This window comes from Xylocopa sonorina, chromosome 9 (assembly GCF_050948175.1).
Source record: "Xylocopa sonorina isolate GNS202 chromosome 9, iyXylSono1_principal, whole genome shotgun sequence".
Classification (NCBI taxonomy): Eukaryota; Metazoa; Arthropoda; class Insecta; order Hymenoptera; family Apidae; genus Xylocopa; species Xylocopa sonorina.
Window position 1 is genome coordinate 4,515,096 of NC_135201.1, and position 17,223 is coordinate 4,532,318.

The 17,223-nt window shown below is 35.8% G+C and overlaps 1 protein-coding gene across 1 annotated transcript in view; it reads right to left on the minus strand.

Annotated features, from left to right (window-relative positions):
- LOC143427458 (acetylcholinesterase) overlaps positions 1-17,223 on the minus strand; it is an 80,438-nt gene that overhangs the window by 33,007 nt on the left and 30,208 nt on the right. The window contains exon 2 of the mRNA XM_076901619.1: positions 5,389-5,549. The gene's annotated coding sequence lies outside the window, so the exon portion shown is untranslated. The remainder of the gene's footprint in view (positions 1-5,388; positions 5,550-17,223) is intronic.

The following is a 17,223-nucleotide window of genomic DNA, read 5'->3' on the forward strand; positions in this document are numbered from 1 at the left end:
TTTTGTGAAAATATTATTTTTTTCAGATATTAGAAATTAGGTACACCCCTTCGCAAATCAAATTCATCAATAAAATTTCAAATAAAATTCCAAAATCACCAAATTAATTCCCACCAACTGTCACTGAACTCTATTCTCTTTTTTCTCTTTTCGAATGCAAATTTTACTTATGTTTCGTTAAATATAGAAAAATATATAAATTCATGTTTGTACATACTTTGTGAAAATATTATCTTTTTCAGATATTTTTAACTAGTTATATGAAGAACTATATGTTATTAATTTTTAAAATATAGTTCTTGATGTAGAACTCTGATTAAAATAAAAATCGGAAGCTAGAATTTTTAGCTAAAATTGAGAAGTCACTTACTCTTTGCTTTTGGTTAATTTGAACCATATAATTTGTCCATTTTGAAATTTCCACTTGTTAATGAAAATACTATATCGTATATTCTACAAAACTATGTCACAACATTTCACAAGTAAAAAAAAAATATTGTATAAATACAGACTGAAAAATGCTTGATTAGAAACCAGGTGCATTGTCTGTGTACACAAGTTACGCTCGCTGCACGATAATTGAGATCGTTTTAGATAAGTAACATAGTTCGTGCTAATATCAACAACGATCAACAAAATATATTTTACAATTCTTTACCAATTTCTACTCATTTACATTTAGAGAGCACAACTTTGACTAATCCATAGAATAATATTTAAATAAAATACTTTTAAGTTCACTTTTATGCAACAATTTTTTAAAAATTTATATTTCACGAAATAATCAAATTAAATGAAATATTCTACTTGAAAATAACAGCAGATAGTTCCATAGAAACTATGTATAACATACGCTTTATAATAAATTGCCATTGGAGCAATAAGGGTTAACGATTACTCCCCCAAATTTCTCAATAACAACAAATTTCAAGCCCACTCTGCAATATAAATACACAACATTCCACCTTTGATTAATCCATAAAATAATATTTGGATAAAACATTTTTAAGTCCACTTTTATGCAACAATTTTTTTAAATTTATATTTCAGGAGAAACCATTAGAATTAATCAAATTATATGAAATATTCTACTTGAAAATAACATCAGATACTTCCATAGGAACTATGTATAACATACGCATTATAATAAATTGCTATTGGAGCAATAAGGGTTAACGATTACTCCCCCAAATTTCTCAATAACAACAAATTTCAAGCCCACTCTGCAATATAAATACACAACATTCCAGCTCTATTTTTACTCATAGAACACGTTAACACCCTTTGGCAGAGAAAACGAGGGACGTCGTCTCCATAGAAACATTTTCTTCCCTCCTCTATTTTCTAAAGAAAAAAAAAAAAAAAAAAAACGCTCCAACGATTCACGGCGAAAACCTGGCGCAAACGCGTGGAAACGATTGCAGCCAGGGATGATAACACCCGTTGGTGTATATAATATCGGTGAATAAACGCGTGCACCACCTCTTCGTCCACTCCCCTCTCGTTCTATTACGTATGCGTTCGTGTAACGAGCAATTCCCGAGCGAGTGTCCCGGAAAATGTAGCCCTGAAATTTGTCACGGCGCCTGGAAATCGAGCCGCTCGATTAAGCCAGCGAAATACAACGATGCCACCCGGTGGAGTTCGCCGGACGCGCAGCTTTCGTTCAGCTTTATCGTCGCTGGCCGTTGCTTTATCAAGGATATCGGTATCCGGGCGTTATCTGCGGGGATTATTCAGCGAGATCGTCTGCTATCGTGTCGCATGATCGTTTCGAAGAACAGCTGGGAAAGTAGAGAATTTTTGGGACTCGTTTAATCTCGTTAAACTCTATAAGTAATAATTTTAGTTGAATCTGTAAGGAATTTTTGTTGTTGTTATACTTAGAGTGAATAGTAAATGAGGAACTGTTATTTTTGATGCAATTTTTTTGATAGAATTAATAATAGTTTTGCTATCGTGTCGCATGATCGTTTCGAAGAACAGCTGGGAAAGTAGAGAATTTTTGGGACTCGTTTAACTTCGTTAAACTCTATAAGTAATAATTGTAGTTGAATCTGTAAGGTTGATAGTCGTTTTTAAGGAATTTTTGTTGTTGTTATACTTAGAGTGAATAATAAACGAGGAGATGTTATTTTTGACGCAATTTTTTTGGTAGAATTAATAATAGTTTGCTATCGTGTCGCATGGTCGTTTCGAAGAACAGCTGGGAAAGTAGAGAATTTTTGGGACTCGTTTAATCTCATTAAAGTCTATAAGTAATAATTGTAGTTGAATCTGTAAGGTTGATAGTCGTTTTTAAGGACCTTTTTTTGTTGTTATACTTAGAGTGAATAGTAAACGAGGAGATGTTATTTCTGATGCAATTTTTTTGGTAGAATTAATAATAGTTTTGGTGGAAGTAGTCCTCTTTGCGTCAGGCGGGGGTGGAATTTGTACTTGCGAACTAAAAAGGATGCTCGCTTTGGAACTTGGCTTGATGAATAAGATTGAAGGAGAGCTTGCAATAAATTTTAAGTAAAGCAGTAAAGCATACAATTTATACTAGATTCAATTGTTGAAAAAGCAAAGATGACCCCTTCAAAGGGTAAATAAAAAAAAAAGAGAAAGTACACGGAACTAAGGACATTAAAAGAAATATGCAAAACCTTAAGAAATGCAACAACTTTTCAGTAAACCATACAGTTTATACTAGATTCAATATTCTACTATTATATTTATACTAAATTCAATTTCTTGAAAAATTCTTGACAAAGCAAATATGGCACTTCAAAGGGTGAAACTAAAAAACCAAGAACACAGAACTAAGGGCATTAAAAGTAATAAGCAAAACCTTAAAAAATGCATCATTCAAATAACTCTCATTCTGCCTGCAAAACTCACAAAAATACAAATTGTAAACCGCGTTCTGCGAGAGTTGGTCGACGCGTCGCACGCTGCATCATCGCGAAAAGAAGGGGGTGAGAAACGTAAGGTGGAGGAAGGTAAAGTTCGCGTGGGCGATCGTTTGAACAGATGCACGGATCAAGGAAACGCTGACGGCCATGTGAATAAATCACTGCTCGCGCTCGATAATTAATTACGCGTGTGCTGCGTCGACAACAGCGACTGGTTTACTGGGCGCCCCTCGTTTTCTCTTTCTCTCTCTCTCTTGGTTTATGCTAATTTTTTAAATAAATATGTATTATACCGCAATTTTTCTCTTAATGCGCGAGATCGCCCCGCGCGATCGTGTATTGGCTCGAGGCTAATCTAAACTGGCACGGAAACGAGGCAAAACGTATAATTACGCTGTCCCTATCGCGCTGCGTTAAAACGAACGACACATCTATATGCGAGCGTGTGTATAGCGAGCAATGAGAATGTTCAACATTGCTAGAAATCTCTATCTTAAACTAAACCAACCCTATTTTCATTTCCTCGCTGTACGTTTATTATTTAAGAAAAAATAAGAGCTATAAATTGAGCTGTTGAATTGATACAGTCGATTTCAAAAGTATGCAGCCATCTTAAGCACAGGTTTGCGAGCAATGAGAATGTTTCAACATTGCTAGAAATCTCTATCTCAAACTAAACTTAGTATTTAAGAAAAAATAAGAGCTATAAATTGAGTTGTTGAATTGATACAGTCGGTTTCAAAAGTATGCAGCCATCTTAAGCACAGGTTTGCGAGCAATGAGAATGTTTCAACATTGCTAGAAATCTCTATCTCAAACTGAACTTAGTATTTAAGAAAAAATAAGAGCTATAAATTGAGTTGTTGAATTGATACAGTCGGTTTCAAAAGTATGCAGCCATCTTAAGCACAGGTTTGCGAGCAATGAGAATGTTCAACATTGCTAGAAATCTCTATTTTAAACTAAACCAACCTTATTTTCATTTCCTCGCTGTACGTTTATTGTTTAAGAAAAAATAACAGCTACAAATTGAGCTGTTGAATTGATACAGTCGATTTCAAAACTGTGCAGCCATCTTAAGTACAGGTTTGCTAGCAAAAGTTTAGCTTTAATCAACGTTTTCTTGTGAATTTTACTGGGACGTGTAAACATTGCTAGAAATCTTTATCTTAAACTAAACTAACCTTATTCTCATTTTCTAGGTGTACGTTTATTGTTTAAGAAAAAATAAGAGCTATAAATTGAGTTGCTGAATTGATACAGTCGGTTTCAAAACTGTGCAGCCATTTTAATCTTCTATCTTTTCCCCTCTCAAAAAAATCTGCAATTGTACTTCGCTTGCTGGTTCTTACCAGGTAATTGAAAATTTCTCGACATTGAGCTAGACAGTTTTGCAGCCCCCTTTTGAATTTTCGACTTCTCTCACTGGAGGGGTCTGTATTCAAGAAAAATGACTCGAGATTTTCAGCTAAGCTTAGGCCTTTTTGTAATTTTTCTTATGTCAAATTAGTAACCGCACAATCTTTGGGACAGTAAGCCTCGACGCGGGTGTAAAAGTACAGTGTTGTACAAATGTTTTTGCTATTTTCTTACTGTGTTATAGCAAATCGTGTTGTAGGAGGGTTACTGCAATTTATAAATCATGTTATAGCGAAATTATGTTATGGGATGCTGTGTTGTACGAGGGCTATCTGTATTTAATTGGAATATTACTAAATATGTATTTGAAAATTTTAAAGGGTTGTTGTATAACAAAATCGTGTCATGAGATGCCGTGTTGTAGGAGGGTTACTGCAATTTATAAATCATGTTATAGCGAAATTATGTTATGGGATGCTGTGTTGTACGACAGCTATCTGTATTTAATTGGAATATTAGTAAATACGTGGTTGAAAATTTCAAAGGGTTGTTGTATAACAAAACCGTGTTGTATGAGGGCCACTTGTATTTTACGCAATGACGCGAGAGAAATTCGCAACGGAAGTCCTCAGAAGGGGACCAAATCGCGCGTCCTCAACTCGAATCGTCCCTTTTGGTAGCACTGGCGAACGGTACCAATTAGACCACTGGTCCGTGCAAGCACCCAGAGCTTCGATTTCCAGCTGCTCGTTTCCTTGCTCCTGTCCAATTAGTTACTTACAACCATGCCCTCCCTGGTCTCCTCGATGCTAATTCGCGAATCCATTTTTTCCTCCACCCGCTCGAGCCTTGATTCGAAATGGAACGCGAGCAAGCAGGGATCGTGATCGCTTTTGAAAAACGACTTCGCGCAATTAGGTCACTCTCGTTATCCCTGCTCATCGATCTTCCAACGGTTCGCTTTGACGCGCCACGTTTCGCTGCTCGATCGTTTCGCTTTCCTTTTTTTCTTTTTTTGTTCTTCTTTTTCTTTCGTGAAGGGGGTTGGTGGTCGAGACGATCGAAATTTGATGGATCTCACAGGGGTGTCGAGGACGAGGGACGAAGTTAAAGATTGATGGGTTGTACTTACGGTGTCCGAGCCGGGGAGAGGGTGGCGAAGATTTTCGTGGGCGAGGCTGCGGCGACGACGTCGGCGGAGGTGGAGGAGGAGCCCTTCCTTCGATCCTGCGAGGGCCAGATCCGCTTTCCCGCCCTTCCGTCTACATTCCCGAGTCACGGATCATCGCGCGGCTGGAACAGCGGAAAAACCAGTTAGAACACGTTCGTTTCGATCGATGTACAATGCTTTAAGTTCGAGGGCAACGAAATTTTTAGGGGTGGAAACGGACGAGCCTGCTTTGGTTATTTAATTGCGTTAAATGGTCATTAATGACCATTTTTGGTAACAAAATACTAACCAAAAGTTTATCTAAATACTGACATTTAATTTGTTGTTTTTTTTATTTCGGATAGAAATGTGTGAAACAGAATTGATTACATTTGAATGAGTGACTATTTGGGGGTGGAGACGGACGAGCTTGCTTTGGTTATTTAATTGTTTCTAGGAAACTGATTAGTGAAATCGACCATTTTTTGGTAACAAAATACTAACCAAAAGTTTATTTAAACATAGTAATGAATAAAAATTATGACAAATAAAAATTAATTTCAGATCCATGCGAAAATTCGAAACTGTGAACCATTAAATGTCCCCTCATTCTTCAAAGCGTTATCGAAATTAAGTATAAACGATTTTCATATGTTTATTTAGGTGTGGCACCCTGTGTATACCAAGGGTGACGTTGTACTTTCACCAGCCATTCGCCATCCCCCACAATTGTCGACTACTACCATATTAGACACCATTTTATCAACAATCTAACTACCAAGCACCCAAAGATCTTTTAATTAATACTGCAGAGACTAGTGAACAATGGAAACTGAAATTGTCCATCCAAGACCTTCCTTCTCCTCTGCATCACCATTCGAAATTTTGTTGGCAAGATCGTGCACGATGAATTCCCACGCCACCTTCCACAGTTGACAATTACCATATTAGACACCATTTTATCAACAATCTAACTACCAAGAACTCAAAGCTCACTCAGAGCCACTCAAAGCTCTTTTTATTAATATTTCAGAGACTAATGAACAATTGAAACTGAAATTGTCCATTCAAGATCTTCTTTCTCTCCTGCATCATCCCCTACAGTTGACAACTACCATATTAGACAGCATTTTATCAACCACCTAACTATACTAAGCACTCAAAGCTCTTTTTATTAATATTTCAGAGACTAATGAATAATCGAAACTGAAATTGTTTATCCAAGATCTTCCTTCTCCCCTGCATCACCCCCTACAGTTGACAACTACCATATTAGACAGCATTTTATCAACAACCTAACTATACCAAGCACTCAAAGCTCTTTTTATTAATATTTCAGAGACTAATGAACAATGAAAACTGAAATTGTCCAGCCAAAATCTTCCTTCTTCCCTGCATCATCCCCTACAGTTGACAACTACCATATTAGACACCATTTTATCAACAATCTAGTTAGATGCTTGGTAGTTACCAAGCACTCAAAGCTCTTTTTTTTAATATTTCAGAGACTAACGAACAATCGAAGCTGAAATTGTCCATCCAAGATCTTCCTTCTCCTCTGCATCAAAGTTCAAAATTTCGTTGACAAGATCGTGCACGATGAATTCCCACGGAAATATCGAGTCTCGTTGGGTCGTCAAATTGTTCTTCTCGAAGGGAATCGCATCCTTCCGCTCTTCAGATCGAGCAGTTCGTATCGAGATTCGATCGTTGCAGCGGAGCAAACGAGACAACGTAACTCGCGTGATCGAAGAATCCACTCTGAGGGTGAAACGGCGGAGATCGGAGAAGGATTTCTTCTTCTCGCGATAGCCTTTTTAGGAGAGCGAGATCTCCGCGAACCGCGTCGTCTCGGGGCCATTAGGGAAGCTGTTATCTCTGTCTTCGAGAGACCCCTCGTTTCGACAAAATATTTCTCTCTCAGATTTTCCTCGAGGACATACTGAGAGAGAGAGATACTCGTGGTATTGCTTCTTCTTCGTCTTTGGCGAGAGAAGGTTTTGTGAAGTCGAAGGGGTCGTTCTTGGACGAGGCTACGCTGGTTATGTCAATTATTATTGCTGTTGTATTGTTTAGTATTGATTGAAAAATATTTCTGTCACTTAATTTTCTTGATAATTTTAATTGTATACAATTAAAATTAACACACATATGTGTTGTGAATAATTTTAATTGTTACTAAAGAAGTTTGTATATGGTAAACGAAAATCTGATTTATGCCAATCGTTGTTGCTGTTATATTCTTTAATATTAATTGAAAAATATTTCAAGAACATTCTATATAGATATAATACGACTGTCATTTAATTTTATTTAATTAGTAATTTTAATTGTTACTAAAGAAACTTGTATATGGTAAAAGAAAATCTGATTTATGTCAATCGTTATTGCTGTTATATTATTTAATATTAATTGAAAAATATTTCAAGAACATTCTATGTAGATATAATACGACTGTCGCTTAAATTTACTTGATTAATAATTTTAATTGTTAAGAATGTAAAGAAACTTGTACATGGTAAACGAAAATCTGATCTATGCCAATCGTTATTGCTGTTATATTGTTAATATTAATTGAAAAATATTTCGAGCACGTTCTACGTGGATATAATACGACTGTCACTTAATTTTACTTGATTAATAATTTTAATTGTTAAGAATGTAAAGAAACTTGTACATGGTAAACGAAAATCTGATCTATGCCAATCGTTATTGCTGTTATATTGTTTGATATTAATTGAAAAATATTTCGAGCACGTTCTACGTGGATATAATACGACTGTCACTTAATTTCACTTGATTAATCATTTTAAGTGTTGCTATTGAAACTTGTATATGGTAAACGAAAGTCTGAATTACTGTTAGCTACGTTTACTTAATAATATCGCGCGATGTTAATCATAAAATATGTAGAATAACTGTTTAACATCAGCAGAGAATTATTTGTAAAATATGGAGGGATTCGTGTGAAAGGAAATACCTTATTTGATGCGAAGAGCAGCGCTCTAGAGACACACGAACCACCCCTGTCGAATTCCTCCTTGAGACTAACTGCTACAGGCGATCGTCGAGCGACTACGCCTCGTTCAGAACAACAAACATCTGCGATCCTCGATAACACGTTTCCTACGTAGACGATACTCAACATTTCTTAGAACTTTACTATTTAATTATTAACTCTACTCGTCCTCATGAAAAATTTCTTACAATTTTGCTATTTAATTATTAACTCTACTCGTCACCATGAAAACTTACGATATTATTTAATATTTTTTAAAAACCTACCACTTGCAATAAATTCCAACATGATTCTAAAAAAAAAAAAAAAAGGAAATTTTACAACCTCTACGAATACAGTTAATCCTCCCATAAATTAATTTGTACCACGTTATATAGAAACTGTGGCTATAAAAAACTCAGAAGTAAAATATAAACCCATCTGGTTCTACGTTATATGAAATTGCAGTCTGAGAGCAAGTTACAAATCACACAGTTATAAAATAAAATTGTTGCAAATACGAAAGACAAGATACAATTCGATAGATATATATATATATAATTAGATGAGCTGTTGTAATTTTATCTTCACGTTATTGGCTTAAAAAAAGCTTAAACAAAATTCCACTCAGAAATAAAATATAAACGAAACTGATTCTGAGTTATAGGAAAATTGCATTCTGAGAGCAAGTTACAAATCACACAATTAAAAAAATAAAATTGCTATAAATACAAAAGGCAAGATACAATTCGACAGATAATTAGAAGATATAATTAGAAGATCGTTATAGAGGGCAGATTGTATAGCGTTAAGATTCGCGTTATAGGAGGCTTAAAAAAAAATTCCACTTAGAAATAAAATATAAACCCATCTGATTCCACGCTATATTAAAAATTGCATTCTGAGAGCAAGTTACAAAATAAAATTGTTATAAATACAAAATATTAAAAAAAAATACAAGATACAATTCGATATATATACATAAGTAAAAGAGCTGTCGCAATTTCGTCTTCACGTTATAGGAGACTTAAAAAAAATTCCACTCAGAAGTAAAATATAAACCCATCTGATTCCACGTTATATTAAAAATTGCATTTTCAGAGCAAGTTACAAATCCCACAATTCCAAATACAAAATACAAGATACAATTCGATACATATAAATAACTAAAAGATCTGTCGCAATTTTATCTTCACGTTATAGGAGACTTAAAAAAAATTCCACTCAGAAGTAAAATATAAACCCATCTGATTCCACGCTACATTAAAGATTGCATTCTGAGAGCAAATTACAAAATAAAATTGCTACAAATACAAAATACAAGTATTAAAAAAAAAAAATACAAGGTACAATCCCATACATATATACAATTAAAAGAACTATTGCAATTTTAGCACTCAGAAGTAAAATATTAGCAAGTTTCAAACCATACAGTTACAAAATAAAATTGTAACAAAAACAAAATACAAATATTAAAAAAAAAAATACAAGGTACAATTCGATACATATAGATAACTAAAAGATCTGTGGCAATTTTATCTTGGCGTTAAAGGAGGCATCTAAAAAATTTTACAAAAAATTCAACCGCAGGATACTCTTTCTCTGACGGTGGAAACTCACGATCCCAAACGAGGAAGTCGTCCAAAAGGTGGAGGAAGAGGAGAGGAAGAGGCGAAACGTATGCTACTCGCGGGAATGCAAACGGTCTGGCGAAACGGGGGTTGAGGGGGTCTTTAATAAAGCCGTATATTCGGTTCTTAGGTGGATCGAGGACGCCCCTTGTTGGGTGCTGCTGGCCAGAGGGGCGCCCCGTAAATTCCGGGTCGGTCGGCTTGGAACGGGCAAATAGACCGGGTACACACGTACGGCGAACAATCGAGGAATTTCTAATAAGCGTACGCCCCACTTTCGGAATTCATTTCGCGGTGGCAGCGCGCCGTGTCTCGCCTCGCGGGAACGCGGATAATGAATTTGGATCAAGCCGCCGACCAAGATACCCGGTATATGAGCCGTTGTTTTTCAGAGTCCATCTCCTTTTTTCCTTTTTTTCTTTTTTTTTTTTCTTATATCGAGGTGGTTGAGGGTTTGCGATCAAATCGATTTCGTAGTATCGACGAGCATATGTCGTCGATGTTTTTAACACTGCGAACCTGTTGGATTTTATAGTAATTGATAAAAGTGTTCGAGAAGAAAACGATTTTTTATGCAAATTCTGTGTATTTGAAGTAGAAAGCTTTTTTGTGGATTGATGAAAGAGTATGTTTTAATAAGTAAGAGTATGTTGTAATTGGTAAAATTTCTTATTCAAATTCTGAGTATTCGAAGTAGAATGTTTTTTTGTGGATTTATGAAAGAGTATGTTTTTCAGAATGCTGTACCAGTCCATTTCTTCTTTTTTTTTTCTTACAGTGGGATGGTTGAGGGTTTGCGTTCGAAGCGATTTCAAAGTATCGACGAGCAGTGTTTTTAACACTGTGAACCTGTTGCATTTTATTGTGATTTTATGGTAATTGATCTTTGTATAATTTTTTATTCGAGTTCTGAGTATTCGAAGTAGAAAGCTTTTTTTGTGGATTGATGAAAGAGCATGTTTTTCAGAGCGCTGTACGAATTCATCTTTTTTTTTTCTTATATTGAGATGGTTGAGGGTTTGCGTTCGAATCGATTTTAAAGTATCGATGAGAACGTGATATTAATATTTTTATTACACCGTGAACCTGTTGGATTTTATTGTGATTTTATAGTGATTCATAAAAGTGTTCGAGAAGAAAACGATCTCTTCTATAATTTTTTGTTCGAGTTCTGAGTACTGGAAGTAGAAAGTTTTTTTGTGAATTGATGAAGGAGTATGTTTTTCATTTCATTCCATTTCTTCTTCTTTTTTTTTTATATTGAGATGGTTGAGGGTTTGCGTTCGAATCGATTTCAAAGTATCGACGAGCACGTGTCATTAATGTTTTTATTACACCGTGAACCTGTTGGATTTTATTCTGTAATTATCATTTGTAAAAGTGATTGAGAAGAAAAAAATCTTTCTATAATTTTTTATGCAAATTCTGTGTATTCGAAGTAGAAATTCTTTTTTGGTGAATTGATAAAAGAGTATAGAAGTAATTGACGAAGAATTAGTTTGTTTTTAATAAGTTTGATTTATGTGTAACCATCTATAAAAAAAGAAATCCAGGATGAATTCCTCTGTTGACGTTTCTTTAAATAAAAATTTGCTACTTTTGTAAATAAAAATTTATGCAAAAATGTTGACTTCATATTCACAGAAGAAACTTCGACTGTTTCGAAAGTTTCGAGTACTCGAAGACCTTGCAAAGTTCCAAATTCGAGAGTTTTGAAAGTTTAGAAATTAATCTCGAAACCACCTCTAAAGAAATCTACTTTCAATCCTCACAATATTTTGCAAGTCTTTATCTGAAGATATTGAGAGACTACAATATTTAAAATTACCATCATCGAGCGATAAATTGCCAATAAACATCGAACAACACGCTGTCGATCGACGTTGATCGATGAAATTACAGATAAAACAATATTCCTAATTTATACCCTAACGCATCGAGCACAACAAATTCTTTGTCCATAATACTCGAGTGTGATTCTCAAAATTAATCCCCCTTTTAAACCATCTAATCTCTCTCCATCGAAACGATTTGATTATCGTTGCGATAGGCGTAAAAAGCAAAAGTTCGCAGCAAGAGATAAATAAAAATAACCTGAAGAGTGTCATTCGATTATCAACTTCGCGCCTCATTATCGTCATTAACCAGTTAACTGTGGAATTTAGTTTGAAAAGATCAGCACAGGGTGCGGAATTAAAAACAGGCAATGACGTGTATGCACGTCGAACGCAAGGCAAATGGTACTTTTATACATTTTACGAAAGACGAGGTTTTATTCGTCAAAAAAAGCTAACAATTCGTTTCTGAATACGTCATTCATTGTTAAAAATAAGTAAATAGTTTAAAAAATTTCAAGCTATTTATATAAAAGGAACTGGTCCACGATTAGAATTGCGAGATTGTTAGACTGTTCTCTGGTTCAGCAGAATAAAAGTGGATTTGAGTGGGTTACTCGAGACTGTTGATCATCGTTGGTCTGATTAGAAATAGGAAAATGTTATCCATCAATGGTGATATTAACCAGTTAACTGTGGAATTTAGTTTGAAAAGATCAGCACAGGGTGTGGAATTAAAAACAAGCAACGACGTGTGTACACGTCGAACGCAGTGCAAATGGTACTATTGGACATTTTACGAAAAACGAGGGATTACATTTTTATTCGTCAAAGAAACTAACAATTCGTTTCTGAATACGTTATTCTTACTGGAAGCTTGAAAATTGTCAAAAAATAATAAAATACGTAAACAAGAAGAATTAAAGATAGCAAGAATAAACAAGAAAAATAAGAAAATAGTTTATAAAACTTCAAGCTATGTATATAAAGGGAACACACCATCAAATAATATTCTTATTACATTTTATTCAGATTTTGAGATTTTATAGTGAATGGTAATTTTTTATTTTACACGACGAGTATACGCGTGAAACGCACAGCAGTAAAGATTTGGTGCGACGAGTATACACGTCAAACGCACTTAACTGGTTAACAATCTTTCTATCAAAATCTTTCTATCAAAATCACCAGTTTCAACGAGAACGTATCTCGACGGATAAATCGTTTATTAACTCGCACGATTCGACTGTAAAACAAACGAGAGGTTCTCGCATTCTGTTGGTTCTCACGTTTCAAAGGGCTAACCAGTTTTTACAGTGAATGGTAATTTTTTATTTTACACGACGAGTATACACGTCGAACGCACTTAACTGGTTAACGATCTCTCCATCAAAAATGAAATGAATTGCATCAATTCCAACGAGAACGCATCTCGACGGATAAATCGTTTATTAACTCGCACGATTCGACTGTAAAACAAACGAGAGGTTCTCGCATTCTGTTGGTTCTCACGTTTCAAAGGGCTAACCGCGAACTGAGCAAACAGCGGCCCTCCGCGTCTCGAGGCAGCGCAACGATTCGAGAACGAATTGTTTAGAGAAGGCCTGTGCAAAGAGCGTCTCGCGCGAGACGCGAGTTTCGCTTAAAAACCGCAGGAGAATGATTACAATAACAATCCCGTGGAAACAGCGGCGCGTAAAGATTTCCCAGAGGCGAGCGAGGCGTCGAGACGCGTTTTTTCTCCCCAGCTGGAAACCGTTCCGAGTGAAAAACCTGCTTTTCCGCCTCCAGTTTTCATTGTCGCGAACGGGTTCAGTACAGTGACTCGCAAAAGTCTTGGGCCACTTACGTTTTTCTAACGAATTTGGCGAATTTTTTTCTGATGAATGCTTGAATAATTTTCGTGGCCTTCTTTTTGGATCGATTAAAGCGTCTACTCTTCTTCTACAGCTTTCATGTGAATTATGTATTTAATTTTCTGTGCAATTTCTGGCTGTTTTGTTTGTGAGATGTCAAATAATTTATCTGTATTTTTCTTGCTTGGTGTGAATAATTTCAGAGGCGTTGAATAATATTTGAGTTGGGAGTTTGAGTTGACTAATTTGGAATTTTCAATATTTTTACATCCTCTGATTCTTGCAAGTAACTTCTCAGTATTGTGGAATATTTAGCACCACTTGAATTTATTCATTCGTTACGGAAAATAATTAATTAGAACGACTTATTTCTTCAGCTTTCTCTTTCATCTTTTTATATGACAAATAGTTTAACAGTAAATTGATATATTACAGTAAAATATTTGTAAAATATCTGAGCAATAAATGTTTGAATTTCACTGATTCATCCAACGAGCGAGACTAAGAAAAAAAATACTGCAAATGATTTAAAAAAAACTGAGAAGAGATGCACGCGAAGTGACATAACTTAATTGTAAAATATCTAAGCAAAAAAAAATACAGCAAACGGTTTAAAAATTAACGGCTTAATTAAAAGGTGAGAAGAGATCCACGCAAAATAACATGACTTAACACTGATCCACGCTTGCTAAAATGACTGCAACAAGAAATGACGATACAAGTGAATTATTTCCCACATGTCTTCACTAAATTTTTTCCAAACGATTCGCAGATTTGCATCTTCCAGACGTACCCCTTCGTTTACACTTTGACGCACATTTTTAACTTTACGATTGTCCTCAGAAACATTTTTTTTCGATTGTTTATGACTGCCAGATGAAATCGGATGTAAATTGTATTATATGTTTGGAAGTGAAAATTATCACATTTGGCAAAAGTTTTTCACAAAAGACTTTCGACGGATATAATCGTCGTTTGCTCAGAAAAGCATCTAATATGCAGCCTGACATGCCATCACTTTTTTTCTAAATGTGTTACTCAATAATTAACAAGTGTATGTGTTGGTACACTTCGTACTAACGCTATTCTTTTTTTATTGATTAAAATATGCACGACGACTGTAGCCGTCATTTGCATCAACATGTTAATTATTCTGGAATCACTTGAAATTCTTAATCGATTTATCAGTGTAGTTAAGAAGTATTAAATAGCTGAGGCTTAATCGTCTACTATCAAAGTTTACCCCTTCAATCGCAATTCTAAAAATGAATATTGTTCTTGTCTTCTTATTGTTCGACGTGGAACAATTGTTTCTCCAAAATGTCCAACGAAATTATTGCATCAATTAAAAAAGTATTTCTCTGGCTTAATCGTCTACTATCAAAGTTTACCCTTTCAATCGCAATTCCAAAAATGAATATTGTTCGACGTGGAACAATTGTTTCTCCAAAACGTCCAACGAAATTATTGCATCAATTAGAAAAGTATTTCTCTGGCTTAATCGTCTACTATCAAAGTTTACCCCTTCAATCGCAATTCCAAAAATGAATATTGTTCGACGTGGAACAATTGTTTCTCCAAAACGTCCAACGAAATTATTGCATCAATTAAAAAAGTATTTCTCTGGCTTAATCGTCTACTATCAAAGTTTACCCTTTCAATCGCAATTCCAAAAATGAATATTGTTCGACGTGGAACAATTGTTTCTCCAAAATGTCCAACGAAATTATTGCATCAATTAGAAAAGTATTTCTCTGGCTTAAGAAACGCGAAAGTTCCGCGACACTGGGTTTAGCGACCAACCGATAGCGGACGTAGCACCGTCCTAAGCATTTTTCACTCGAGATTCCTTATCGCTGGCACACGCTCGAGCAATTTCACCGCGTGACATTGATAAATGAAATTGCTCGACGATGACGACTCTCGTCTCGCTTTTCGAAATCGCGTCGCCACGGGACCGCAATTGTTTCGTATCCGGTGAACGCGCGTCCTTTCCCTCCGACGCTCTGATCCTCGTCGCGAGGAATGCTCGTCAAAACCCCCTCCAACGTGCGTCCACTGCGAATAGTCTCAGTTTCGAACTTCGTTCGTCTGCGAATCTTCAGATATTTTCTCTTCAGATATTTATACGAAACAGCAATTCATATATTCAGCGTTATTCGTCTTAAAAAGTTTATTCAGAGCCTTGTATTAAATAGTTGATACTTTTGCGCAAATGACGTCTATAGCCGTCAGATCCTTGGCGATATGTACGCAAATGACGGTTATAGCCGTCGTGACTATTTTAATGATTAAAAAAAGTACAGCGTTAGTACGAAGTGTACTAACGCGTGCACCTGTTAAATTATTGAGTAACGCATTTAGAAAAAAAATGACAGCATGTCAGACAGCATATTAGTTGTTTTTTTTTTCCATTTTGGAACATTTGAGTATCTAGAGACAAATGACTGCTATAACAGTCGATCAAAAGTTTAATCTACTTCAGTTCACGCAATTGAAAGATCATTCTGTGAAGACGAACCATTTATTCTGTAAGCATTTTTTCATAAATTAAATAAATACAATGAATTAGTAAAGCAAATGCTATTTAGTCGTCACGACGGTTATAGGCGTCATTTGCTTCAGAAATAGAAAAATGACATGCTGAGCAAATGACGATTATAGCCGTCGAAAGGTATTTGAGAAAAACTGTGGCAAAATGTGATAATTTTCACTTCATTTGGCAATCATAAACAATTGAAAAAAAAAATGTGTTTCTGAGGGCGATAGTAAAGTCAAAAATGTGCGTCAACGTGTTAAACTATTACTTTCCATTGAAATAATGAAAGCGTATCGTTGGTCAGCAGCCACCAAACTACGTCCTCTTCATCGCATCGCAACGAAGAAAACAAGAAAACGCATTATCGAACATAGATCTAAATAATAACTCGAGAGATCGATCAGAAACTGTAACGCTTTCTTTTTCCAGAACTCACGGATGAAGACACGGTCGTCTTGGTGCACGTAGACGTCGACAAATTCACAGAATCAAGGCAGTAGCCTCGTCTCGATCTCCAACCCCCTCGTTCCTCCGATAACTCGCGGGGAGGAAGCTTTTCATCGTTCGAACAATGCTCGTAAGGAGTCTTTAAATCCGTGGGGCTTGAAAGTGAGCCCTGGGAGAACGCGACGAATTCGCGGTCCACCGCTTGCCCGCGAAAACAATGCCAGCCGAGGCTTTTAAATAAAACTGCAACCCGTAATGGGAATCATTGTTCGCGCAGTTATTGTTCGTCGTCGGAGAGAGAAAAGGAAAAAAAAAAAATAGAAAAATACTCGAACGAAACTGTTTCGTTCGACGTTCACCTATCGGCACGAATAAATTTCCCTCGCGGCTGCCTGTCCCTCGGAGCGTTTGTCGATGCGTCGCATCGACTCGCCAGGGTGTGTACAAGGGTAGCAAAAATCGGTCGCAGTGTTCTAGGAAATCCAAACTGGTCACGTTGATATCACTTTTT